The 13,274-nt window shown below is 39.1% G+C and overlaps 1 pseudogene across 1 annotated transcript; it reads right to left on the bottom strand.

Moving 5' to 3' along the window:
• Positions 1 to 2,107: 2,107 nt before the first annotated feature.
• LOC146674909 (uncharacterized) lies at positions 2,108 to 9,579 on the bottom strand (annotated as a pseudogene). The gene is made up of 10 exons (XR_014909661.1): positions 9,471 to 9,579; positions 8,385 to 8,633; positions 6,703 to 6,997; positions 6,532 to 6,623; positions 5,625 to 5,675; positions 5,444 to 5,506; positions 5,263 to 5,322; positions 4,331 to 4,393; positions 4,188 to 4,250; positions 2,108 to 4,087 (listed from the first exon to the last, which is right to left on the bottom strand). The product of XR_014909661.1 is annotated as an uncharacterized LOC146674909 (transcript).
• Positions 9,580 to 13,274: the final 3,695 nt, after the last annotated feature.

The following is a 13,274-nucleotide window of genomic DNA, read 5'->3' as shown; positions in this document are numbered from 1 at the left end:
TGCAAGTGCTTTTTATGCAATTTTTGCAAAGCTATATGTGGAAGGAAACCGTGACCTAGGACAAGCTGATGGCATAAGATGTAAGTACAACTCCTCCGGTTTCATATGCAAAGAAAATTATTGCGCTAGCTTATGTGGTTTCAGTTCTACCGGGATTTAAAAATAGTTACGCAAAACGGAGCGTGCCTGCTCCGACCGGGTCCAAAGCATTAAAGTCCACAATATCGGCCTGTTTCTTGGAGGATGAAGTGCTGGGAATAAAGAATGTTACGCTAGCTGTATAGCTGAAATTACGTTGCTTGCAACAAACTTTAGTGAGGACAGCATAGTTACTCACATGTTAATTTTGTCAAATTTGATCCTCATCAGAGTCAAAAAGGACAAAGTATGCTTTAGCATGTTGCTACCTTCTGGAGAACATGCTTTTCTGCTATACTACAATAAAGTGTAAGTCCACATCCACTACAGTACCAAGCATGCGCACACACAGCACAGAGCAGGAAATATGAAGTGCAGCATACAAACCATTGCAAATAATTAAAAGGGACGAAAACAAAGGCGGCACGGTGTTTAGCACTGTTGCCGCACAGCAAGAAGGTCCTGAGTTCAATTCCACCATCAGGCCGGGGTCTTTCTGTGTGGAGTTTCCATGTTCTCCCCGTGTTTGCGTGGGTTCCCTCCAGGTACTCCGGCTTCCTTCCATCGTCCAAAGACATGCAGTTAGTGGGGATAAGTTAATTGGTCAATCTAAATTGCCCATAGGTGTGAATCTGTGAGTGAATGCGAGTGCAACTGGTTGTCTGTGTCTCTATGTGTTAGCCCTGCGACAGACTGGCGACCTGTCCAGGGTGTACCCCGCCTCTCGCCCTATGACAGCTGGGATAGGCTCCAGCACCCTCCGCGACCCTGGAAAGGATAAGCGGAAGCGAATGAAAACAAAGGTGCAGAGAGAGTCGAGATAAGAGACAAACAAAAGTCTCCCGAAAGTTAAGACGAGGAAATATGGCGAAGCGTATGTAGCGCTGAAGTTGATCTATAATTTTCTTTTTTCTTTAATGTCAATAAGGATACAATGTTACAATTGTACTTACAGGAACAATTTTATAGCCAAACGATATTATTTATAGTCGTGGGGAAGAGTGGGGGGAGCGCAAAATGTTTTCTTTTTCCTAATGAGGGTGTCACAGAAAATAATTCAGAAGCACTGACTTTGACTGTTTTCTGTATATTCTGACACATGATGGCAGTGCGGGGTAAAAAGTGCTCTGTGAAACAATATTTGGAGCATTTGTGCTGTAGGTTTATCGAGGTGTTCTCCACAGTGACCCCTGCTGGCCATTGTGACAATCACTATATTTTGATGAAGCTGTTCTGTGAAGCAGTAACATAGACAAGCCCTCCAAAACTCCAAAGAAAGATACTCATTATATCAGACTGTCAATGGTTGTGTCCAAACACAAGCAAGGCAATAAACATATTGATAAAGACAGCAAGCTGTGACTTTAATGATCCGTGTGCTTCAGCAAAATCCTCTTTCTGTTAACATATGTGTTGCTCCCAATAAATCAATTTATAAAGTAAAACATACAGAGAAAAGACTGCACTGAAACCAACTGTATTGACAGGAGTGCTGGTAAAAGACGAAGAGCAAAACAAGGAAGTGATGGAAGTACCATCTGTGAGGAAGGCTGCATGTTAACCCTGCCATGAGTGTTAATGATGAAGATTAGTCTTCATATTTAATTGTCGTGGCGTCTCTTTATGGAGATTCAGATGATGAGGATTTAAATCAAGCTATAATTGCCAGCTTGGAGAGTCACATGTGAGTAGCAAATCAACAGAACTTCAGCTTAAGAGGGGCAGTCATGGAATTGTCAAATGAATAATGAAAAATCTCACTTTAAGAGATATACGAGTGGAACTGTCAAGCAAAATTAGCACAAACAGATTGAAAAATTTAATAAGAATAAAAAGTTGTTTTTTTTTCTTAAATCTAGAAGCAACATGAAAAGAGACTGCAGCAGGATCCACTGACTTACTATGCTACTTTAATATTTTTTTTCCCTCCGATAAGTAGATGGGCACTTGGAAAGAGCATTCTCTGTGGAGGCCAATCAATAATTTCACAATTTTAAAGGAGCGTGTAGCCACAAAAAAAATTCAATAAGTTCTTCTGTATCCCAAGCAAAGCCACTAGATCTATCTCAGTTTGGCAGAAATATAATAATTAAATTCATAGATTTGGAGAATTGAGACTTCATTCATTCTCTGAAGAAAACTGTATAACTCTGTTATGTTTGGACTTTAATTCTACCCTCAGTCTTTTATCCTATTGCATCAACTCATTCGTATGTAGGTCCTCCATGTGTCTGCATTTTCCCTGTTTAGTTTTCACATTTCCTGCTTTATTTTATTTTGTTGCCTTAAATGTTACCTCCTTTGCCTCATCAATTGGCGATTGGCTTCAGCCCTGTCTCATTTTCTTGAGTTGTCTCCACTCCTCTAATCATCCTTCTGTGTATATTTAGTCGCTGCCTCTCCTTAGTTTTGTGCCAGTCTTCCTTCTGTGTTTTTGGTCGTCCTCTCTACAACATACATGACGGTTTATTTGGGTCGGTTATCTCAGTTTGATGCCATGTTTACATCCATGTAGCATGCCCTTGACATTCTACCACAATCAAATAACTTTACTTCACAGGAATACGAAATGCAGAAGAAAGAGAAGCACTGTTTAATATAGATATAAAAATCCCTTTTTACAACGCATGTTCTGATTGGCCTGTCTGTGTCCTTCCTTCTTACACCAACCTCAAACAGCTCCTGTGGTTTTGACTGGATGTTTATATTTCCTGTCCTTTTCAAAAACAAAAGCTTGTTTCTTGTGTTGTGTTGTTATCTTTATCTATAGATGTGCAAAGTTGTTCTGTTTCTTCAAGGGGACATATTTCGCCAGGTCATAATTTTCACCATTTTCTTCTTTAAAAACTCTTATGTTGTTTTTTTGTTTGGTTTTTTTTGTATTTTTAAATATATCATTATCTTGCAAAGAGCTGCATCATCTTATCAAAAGCACCTTGTGCAACAGAACTCCACTGGAACAGGATCTTGGGTGAAGTGAAACAGGTTATAGGAGACTTCAGCAGCTACTTTACTAAAATCATGGCTGAATATGTGATAAAAGTTGGCAAGAGAACTGTGGACTTACAAATTGGATCTGTGTTATTTGCCGCTCTCTGCTCATCTGTACTATGTGGATTATAATTTTCAGAAGGATTTGGACTATTATGTTGGATATATATAACTGATGTGATTTGATGATTATTTTGTGATGATTATTTTTGAATCTGCTTTTGTTTTACTCCTGTTAAATTGCTTTAATAAAATTTCATGCAAACAGTAAAAGGAAAACTGCAAAATATAATAATTGAATGGGTTTTCCACGTGTCTGCATGGCCCCTCTCCAGGTACTCCAGCTCCATCCCACAGTCCAGAGACCTGCATGTTAGGTTAACTTGTGATTCTAGTGGTCGTAGGTGTGACTGTGAGCCTGAATGTTTGTGTCTCTGTGAGTTAGTCATGTGACACAATGGTGAACTGTCCCAGTGTGTTACAGCTGGGAGAGGCTCCTGTGATTCTGAATTAATAAGTGGAAGAACATGGGTTGATAATTCCTTTTTACATGATGTAGATTTTTAAACTCAAATAGTAAAAGTATTTGTTGGTGTCCACACCAGCACTTCCTAAGAAACTCTGCTGACTTTAAGTCGTTGCTATCAGCTACAAAAATCACAGGCTTCAAACTTTTATCTCACTGCTGTTGGAACAGGATACATTCAAAGTTTTATACAAAAGTTCAACAGTGAATATTAAAAAAAAATATCAGCTGAATATAAAGAGCTTGGATCTGAAACAGGACACACCCTTGTGTGTGTTATGCTAAGCGAAAGTAACAAGTCTATATCATATTATTATTCAATATCATCTTCATAAACACTAAAAAGTGAGCGCGTCTGATATTTGAGCAGCAGAGGAGCAACAGTGGATTCATAAAATGCTCCTTTTTGCTGCTGCAGCTCTCCTCACTGACCTGTAAGACAAACACACAAAGAACAGAAATGTCCAAGTTTCAGGATGTTCGCCATTTAATAACTTGAAGAATAACTCATCCTGCATGGCAGCATAATTACCAGGAAAGCTTCCTAATGTGACTTCAGAATAAACTGCTGCATCAGCTGCAGGACTTGATTTTCCTGTGAGTGGAAATAAGATTTTAAGACCAGATAAACATGTTGAACAACATTCACTGGAGGTGATGGCAGACTTTGTTTACCTGCTTTCTTCTTGGCTTTTTCTTTTTTGGGGTGTTTGACCTCAGCATACATCAGACTGTCCTCTAAAAGAGAAGTCAGGATACATTTGATCAGCAGGTATATGACACAGAGCTGTCGGACGTAGAGGTGGTTTAAACTCTGCAGATCAAGTCTGATTTGTCAGCTGCAGCCATTAACAGCATTAATGTCACAGATGATTCTCGCTCGTTGTAGTTTCACTAGATTATTACTTTAGCTGCCAAGAAAAGAACAGACTACTTTAAGTGCTAAGAGCAGCATGTAAGAACTATGTATGAGATGTAATACTTCACAAGGTTTCCTTTACTGTTACACAAAAAGTTAATACTTTAGACTTTTGAACACAGGATATTTTATTTAAGGAAATTAGCAAAACAAAAATCTTAATCAACTAGTAATAATCATGTAATTCAATCACCTGTCTGTTATCCTAATGTAACTAATCTACTCAGTGCTATCACTGATTTCAGATATAGTGTTAGTGTAAAAAAAAAAAATTTAAAAAAAAGATAATTTCAGTTCATAAGTCCACAGCGATTGAGCAACTGAAACTTTTGACCGTGAACTCCACAGTTCTTTCTTCCAATGTTGCTGATGTTACTCATCTGCAGCAAACTACAAAATGAACTCATATACTCATTTATACTCTGCATCACCCACCCTGTGTTTAAGTGCTTTGAATGATGACAACACAACAACACAGTATCATGCTAAACAAATACACCTGACTTAATGACTAACCCACCATAAACCTAAATGACTGCAGATTAACTCTGCTGATGTATAGTGGTAGTGTGTAGTAGGTAAGCTTGATAAGTGAATAACTAAACTCCATGTTGACCTATAATTAGCTGCAACATAATGAAATGACACATTTCAGTACAAACACTGAATGAGACTGTTGTGTCTGTACCTGCAGCTCCCGTCTTCACCTCAGAGTAAACAGCACTCTGCTCTGGTTCATGATGCTTCCCTGTGAAGATGATCAGAGTATTTGACACAAGAAAATAATTTTTTTTTAATCTTTATTTTTTGTATTTTTACATTATATTTAAATTTATTATTTTTAAACTGCATGTGTTTTATTTACTTACTCTTCTTTTGAAGGTTTTTAAGGTCAATAAGAGAGTATGTGACATCTTGATGTTGATCTGATCCTGAAATGTTCATATTTTAGTTACAGGAATGTAAACATGTCATATGGAATTAGTTTCATTAAATCAAAAGCAAGTTTCATCTCTGACTGCTCTGTGCTTTTCTGCACATATACTGCACCATTTCTGTTGTCTTCCACGTGCATAACATATTCAGAGAGGTTATTGGTTCCTAATTAAAAGACGAGCCAGGGTCACATTAATCATTTTAATAAAAACCTAAAAGAGATTAAATATTCCTCTTTAAGTCAAAACCAGAACTATGAGATATTTTCAAACCATTAACCCATAATGTTGTTATTGTTTGTGTTGTTATGATATTAAACAACAGCTGTTCTCACTCCCGGGGCGTAGCATACCAATGTTTTGTCACGCAGCGTTCCTGAGGATTGTGAAAGGAGACCTTCCTTGTATGGCAAGCCACCCTGGCCAAATATCGCGATGGCTTGCCATATCCACGTTCTTATGGTAGGCGCCGGGTTATGGATGAATTCCTGTGCAATGACGGTCCCGCGGTAATAGATGTTCCAGCCATGTATTCCAGCCCTAAACCTAACCTTATGCCTAACGTTAACCAGCACTTTAATAAAGTGAAATAGTGTTTTCCAAAGCAATTTTAAGAAAATGAACAAACATGTGTACATTGCGTCCAAACGGTTCTCATGTTTTCTTATTTTTCCAATGTTGTCATTTAGGAACGTGTTGGGTACCCAAAAGCGTAAAATGTTGATGATTTGTCACCTAGCATGAAATATTACGCTTGGGGAGTGAGAACGTGTTGGAAACAACATCTCTGTGGATTCTTTCAGTAAAGATACACTCAGGTTGTAAACTCCTGTTTGTTTCTGATTTTATGTTCATGTGGCATTTGGCTGTTTGGATTTTTGTCTAACTGGAATTTGATAAAGATCCTTTGAAAAACTGCTGAACACAAACTGAACCTGTTTGAAACTGTTTGAGTTAATGAAGACTGAATGAAAAGTCAATATTAATAATGATAATATTATTTAAATGGTTTAAATACTGACCATGTTGAAGAGAGTTGTACTCATGAGTTTCATTCAGGTTGACTCCATGATTTGTGGAGGAGCCCGGACTGTGACTCTCAGACTGGATCGACCTAAAACAGGAAATAAACACAATAAACTCAAAAGTAACTGATGTTTGTTTAAAATTATAATAAAAAGTATTTTACCAACCTGGTGAAGCAGGAATCTGTGAAAGAGACAAATGTTATTACACATGTTTGTCATGTATAAATTGTTCCACTGATATTTAGTGTCATGAGATCAGAATACATGTATATGTGTGAATAATTAAAGTGCATGTAGTAAATAAACTCTCTAATACAGCATGAAAAGAAGAGGCTCTTACACTTGGACTGTCTGCAGCAATACAACAAGAGCAGGAGAATAATAATGAGAGAGACTCCACAAACCAGTCCAACCATCAACCACACAGGAGATGAAGAGCTGTCAGCTCCTGACACAGCTGCTGAAATGACTAATAATAATTAAGTAATAATAAAGTATAATACTTATTATTATACTGCATATTTCAGTTCTCACAAAATAGATCCAGGTGACTTCAAGCATTAAACAGACAATCTAATGTTTCTTCTCAAGCATGAAACTCATTTATAAAAATCCATCACGTTTTGATCCTGCTCACCTTTAACTGACATCCAGCTCTGTGCTGACTCTCTTCCTGAGTACTGACACTTGTAGAAACCTTCATCAGACTTTGACACTGCAGAGATCTTCAGCTCTCCTCGGGGATCATTTTGAATAAGTTTGTCATTGTGATAGAAAAACACATTGGAAAGTATTTTTTGTGTTCTCAAACTGCAGCTCAGACTAACAGAAGCTCCCTCAGTCACAGGATGAACAGGACTCACCAGGATAGGACCATTACCATCATCTGTGACACAATCACACACAATTGTTTCAGTCACATCAGCTGGTGCACACTTTTAGAAAAAGCTGAGACATAATAACAAGGATGGATTACAGAAATGCTTTTTATGATGAAGATCTGATCTTGTATTTAAAATCTACTGCATATGTCCTATTTTTACCAAATAATTTCTATAGTACTTGTTTTGAATTGCTATTTGCAAAATAAAAAGTTAATCTCTTAAGGTCTCGGTTATTGTTTACGTAACATGAATGAAGCACAACAAATGCTACATTAATGTAAGTCACAGTAGTGCCATACGTCTCCTCAGTAAAGGTGCTCCACCCAGAAAGGTCACATGTGAACACAAAAACTTCACTCAACCAAACCTCATTACAATGAAGAAAAATATGAGACTGTGTTCTCTTTAGAAAGTGTGATGGTGGAAGTTTTAACCGGGACTGTGATGATGATGATGATGAGTTAAGGTATGGCTTGTTTGCTTTAGAGAGGATGAGAACATGTTTATTACAGTATGTTGATGCGCAACCGATTTTTAGCTTTTAAAAACTGAACAAATCTGTAAAGAAAAAAACAACCAAACATTTAAAGTATTTCAAATTCCATTTGCTGCAAAGCCGAAAAGGTTTCCACTCCACAATCTGAAATGCACATGTTTCACAAGCATCTGACTAAATTAGATGATGATATTCATGTTTATATGTGACTGCTCTAGTAGCGAGGTGTGGTTTCAGCACAGCTGCAAGAGGAGAGGTGGGGCAGAATAGATCTGCACTGAGGAGAACTGACACACAGCATGACCTTTGACACCACTGCACTTTTTTACATGATTATCTTTACAAATAACACTTTGATGACAGAGTTGTTGAGATTTTTTGTGGTTTAAATACAAAAGAGAAAATATGAAAAGAACTTTTTGCTAAAAATCATTTATAAAAATCCATCACGTGTTGTTCCTGCTCACCTTTAACTGACATCCAGCTCTGTGCTGACTCTCTTCCTGAGTACTGACACTTGTAGAAACCTTCATCAGACTTTGACACTGCAGAGATCTTCAGCTCCCCTCGGGGATCATTTTGAATAAGTTTGTCATTGTGATAGAAAAACACATTGGAAAGTATTTTTTGTGTTCTCAAACTGCAGCTCAGACTAACAGAAGCTCCCTCAGTCACAGGATGAACAGGACTCACCAGGATAGGACCATTACCATCATCTGTGAAACAATCACACACAATTGTTTCAGTCACAACAGCTGGTGCAAACTTTTAGAAAAAGCTGTGAGTCGTGTCTCATGATCTACATGCAGACCTGGCTTCAGAGAGATTTTCTGAGAGCCTGGTTTTAATGACTGGAGAGACGTTTGAACAAGTGACAACATTTCAGTGCTTAGATGTTCAGTTACAGTAGGTTCATCATGTGGACCATCAACACTTCGTGTTGTCAGCACTTGCATTTTTGTTAGAAGGCTGAGGGTCCATGGAGTGTATAATTGCATCATGTTACTATTTTATGTGGAGATTGTTGAATCTGATATTCGTGATATCACTACATGTTTTGGCAAACTTTCTGTCAAACTCAGATCCCAAATTCAAAATTTGATTAAGAGGACTGGAAATATAGTTGGGATGCTCCCTTCATCTTCCCTGCAGGAGTCAAATTATTAACAGTGACATAATTTAATGGTTATAGGTGAAATTGTAAACATTTGTATGTTTGTCTTATTTTGCATCACGTGTTTGCCTGAATTTTTCTGAATGGAGACAATAAAAGTTCATCTAATCTGATGACAGAGATGTTGAGCTTTGTAGAGTTTGATTCTGACACAGAACATATAAAATTACTGTCTGCAAATTTTTACAAACGTAATTATGAAAAAATAGAATGAAATGAGACCAACAAATTAGAATATTTTGATGCTTTTCTGTCTAAAATTGTCAGAATTTTTTTTGTTTTGCCACATAGAATTACTTCACATAGAGCAAAGCTGGGACAAATGTTCATGTGACGTCTAAATCATTCAGATCCAAGAAGTAAATGTATAATAACATACTCTGTACAGTGATGTTGACTGCACTGCTGAACTCTCCTGATCCAGACTCACACCAGTACACTCCAGTATCTGACTTTGATGTGTTGAAGTTACATGTGGATCCAGTCATTCTCTCACAGTTATAATAATATAAAGGATCACTCTGTGGAACAGTCATCACTCTCCACTCAGGGAAGTTTCCCTCACAGGTCAGTGAGACAGAGTCAGAGGTGAAGTGTTGCACTCTGTCAGGACTCACTGTGAGAGACGCTGCTGAATGAACATCTGGAAACAACATGCAGTGAAGAGACAAAGCTCACAGATGTTAGGATTCAAAATATCACAGTGAAAATATTTGTTTGTTTGAAGCTTTTGTTTTGAAAATCAAATTTAATAGTTCAAAATGATAAAGTGTTTGTTTGGTGAGACAACACTGAGTCTGACAACAAGCCCTGAATCACACAGACAGTCAAATCAGTGGAAAACAAAGGAGCCGAATACTGACATGTTTAAGATGATCTAACCCACATGCTTTATCTGCTGGCAGCTCATGTAGAGCTTGGTACAGGTCATGTGACATCATGAGCTTTGAGTCATCACTCTCAGCATCATCCACCTGATACAGATCACTCTGAACACACTTCAGTCATTTGCTGTAATGTTTCTGTCATAATTCTGTGATATTGTCTGTTTCACAGATTCCTTCTACAGTGAGATATTTTGCAGCAGCAGGACCAAAACTAAAAACCTTTGAAGTATATTTTAAATGAACAATAACAGCATGTTATGGCATGCATAGGTTCTTTCTCTTCAGCACCCTCTGCTGGTCATAATGGGAATTCTCACCTGCTTTTATTTTGGTGGGGTTTTTCTGTGTTCCTGTGGGTAGAGGAAACAGGAAGCTGGTCGCTTGTTAGCCTGCAGGATAGGTTGTTGCTCTTTAAAACGTTTCTGCCTTGGAGAGTTATTGCTTGTGAGTATTAATGTACAACATGTTTACAAGTTTATTTAGTGCATTTCTGTTACATAGATTTGTTTAGAAACCAGTTATTTCATCTGCTATGTTTATCTTTGAGGAAGCTAAACTCGCTAAGTTGTATTGTGATCAATACTGAGTTGCTGTTGATTACACATACTATATAACATTATAGTTCATATCCTAGAAGTGTGTGTAAAGAGGAAAAGACATCTTGTGACATTTACTTTGTGTTTGTTTTTAGTTTTACGGGAAGAAAAGCATATCAATCATTGAACTACTGACGAAGTAAAGAGCCTTAAACTTACTTCCGCCTCCAATGTTCATTGAAACCGTTAGCTGTCTGTCAAGTTGGGCAAAGGGACGCACAATAAGGACAGAACATTAAAAAAGCAGCTTCTCAGCGAGCAGAGATAATCAAAGACAGCAACTTCGTCTGCCAGCACGTCTCATCTCTACTACTGCTTACGCTTGCCACACAGCAGCATTGTGGGATGGAGGACACACAAGCCACAAAAGAAATAACGCAGCTGTCGGCTCTAGAGACCAGGTCAGTGGCCTCTATAGCATCGAGTGGATCATCAGCCAGTTGAGCCGCTGCTGCAGCTCGTGCTAAACTGCGCACGAGCCGATTATGCCAAAATAGAGTCAGAAATGATGATTGAAAAGGCTTGCATAGAAGCCAAATTGAACACTTTACAGTATGAAAAGGAGGTAGCAGCAGCTATGGCTGAAGCCAGCATCCTTGAGGTTGCAGCAGAGGAGTCTGTCAAAACTGAAAGGAAACCAGCCTTTGAAGAGACTGCTGAAAGGACACGGCAGTATGTGGAGCAGCATCTACAGCCAACCGAGAGTGCTAAACCAGAGGAAGAGCATAGAGAGTCAACTGTTCATGAGCGGAAGCCCACGATTCAACCCAGGCAAAGCTTTGGTACTCCATATGTTGAATCTCACTTGTTCAAAAAGAGAAACAAAGCCATTCCAACATCAGGGCTATCTCAGGAACCAAAGTCTGGTATTTATCCCCACTCAACACCGCACCCACCAGAGAGCACAAGGGAAAGGTCGCCTGATCGAGTCACACCTCAACTCCTACCAGATGGCGGTGCTCGGGTGGGTGATATAGCAAGGTACTTGGCACGGAGGGATCTTATTAATGCTGGTCTCACAAAGTTTGATGACTGCCCTGAAAATTACTGGGCGTGGAAATCCTCCTTTCTGAATGCAATCAGTGGACTAAAACTCAGCCCCAGTGAAGAGTTGGACCTCCTTATTAAATGGCTAGGGCACGACTCAGCACGGCATGTGAAAAGAATAAAGACAGTGCATGTCTGTCGTCCTGAAGTTGGACTGGACAAAGCCTGGGAGCGTTTGGAGGAATGTTTTGGCTCTCCAGAGATAATTGAAAAAACACTGTTCGACAGGCTTACAAACTTCCCAAAGGTCAGTAGCAAAGATCCTGTTAAGCTGAGAGAGCTTAGTGACCTGCTGCAAGAGGTTGAGGCAGCAAAATCAGAGGGTTATCTCCCAGGGCTAAGCTATCTTGACACTGCACGTGGTGTCGCTCCAATTGTGGACAAGTTACCACACAATATCCAGGAAAAGTGGCTCTCTCAGGGTTTTAGGTATAAAGTTGACCATAGTGTCATTTTTCCGCCATTTTCCTTTCTCTGTGACTTTGTCTGCAGAGAGGCACAAGCCCGCAATGATCCAGGCTTCAGGCTCTTAGCATCTACAACAGACCACTTTAGATCAGATACTACAGTGAGGAAGACCTATAAGGGTTTGGTCTCTGCTCACAAGACGGAAATATCACAGGGGAAAGCTGGCCAAGACAGCGTGAGAGAGCAAACCTGTGATGTGGAAAGGCAGTGTCCTATTCATAAAAAGCCACATCCCCTCAAGCGCTGCAGAGGGTTTCGCAATAAACCCATTGAGGAGCGTAAGACCTTCCTCAAGGACAATGGTATCTGTTTTAGATGCTGTTCTTCCACTAGTCACATGGCCAAGAACTGTAGCACAACAATCAAGTGTACAGAATGTGAAAGCAGGAATCATATCTCTGCCCTTCATCCAGGACCACCTCCTGCAACTCTCTTTGGTCATGGCGGGGAGGGCACAGAAGAGACAACTCAGCCTGCTATAACATCGACTTGTACCGAAGTATGTGGAGAAGCTCAGAGAGGAAGATCCTGTTCTAAGATCTGCTTGGTAAAGGTTTTCCCAAAAGCGCAGCCAGAGCGAGTGACAAAGGCTTATGTCGTGCTCGATGATCAGAATAAAACAGGAAACACTAAAACTAGACATGACAACACAAACTTAACAAACCTAATGCGTGATGAATAATACAAGAACCCAAAACATAGAAAACCAGAAACCATAAACAATAACTGCCCAAACTAAAGACAGATAGGAAATGACACAAAAACTAATCACATAACAAAATGAGACAAATACAAACATGAACTCAGAGCGCTGGGTCAGAGACCCAGCCTGTGACACCTGGCTCTCATTCATCACGTCTCTCGCCTCCAAAACTGTGAATAAGTACAAATACCACATAATACATTTTAATGACTTTCTGGTCACATTAATAAATAACATCAATGCTCTGTTCATGTTCCAAAAATGTACAAAAAAAAGGTTTGTTCACATTTAGCACGTGTGTGCGTGTGCTTCTGCACCACAGGGTAGAAAATATAAAAGCATATGTACCAGGCAAGCTCTTTTTGTCACAGTCCTGGGTCTCCTGACCCAGCGTTTTTAGTTCTTTGTGGTTTTTGTATTATTGTACTTATGTGTGTGATTTACTCTATGGTTTCTAGTTTCGATCCCTTGCCCTTCATGTT

The sequence above is a fragment of the Rhamphochromis longiceps genome, linkage group LG3 (genome assembly GCF_057381845.1).
Source record: "Rhamphochromis longiceps isolate RC_006_pf linkage group LG3, R_longiceps_female_GT1.1, whole genome shotgun sequence".
NCBI lineage: Eukaryota > Metazoa > Chordata > Actinopteri > Cichliformes > Cichlidae > Rhamphochromis > Rhamphochromis longiceps.
The sequence above is the reverse complement of the archived record's forward strand: the minus strand, read 5'-3'. Positions and strand labels throughout refer to the sequence as shown.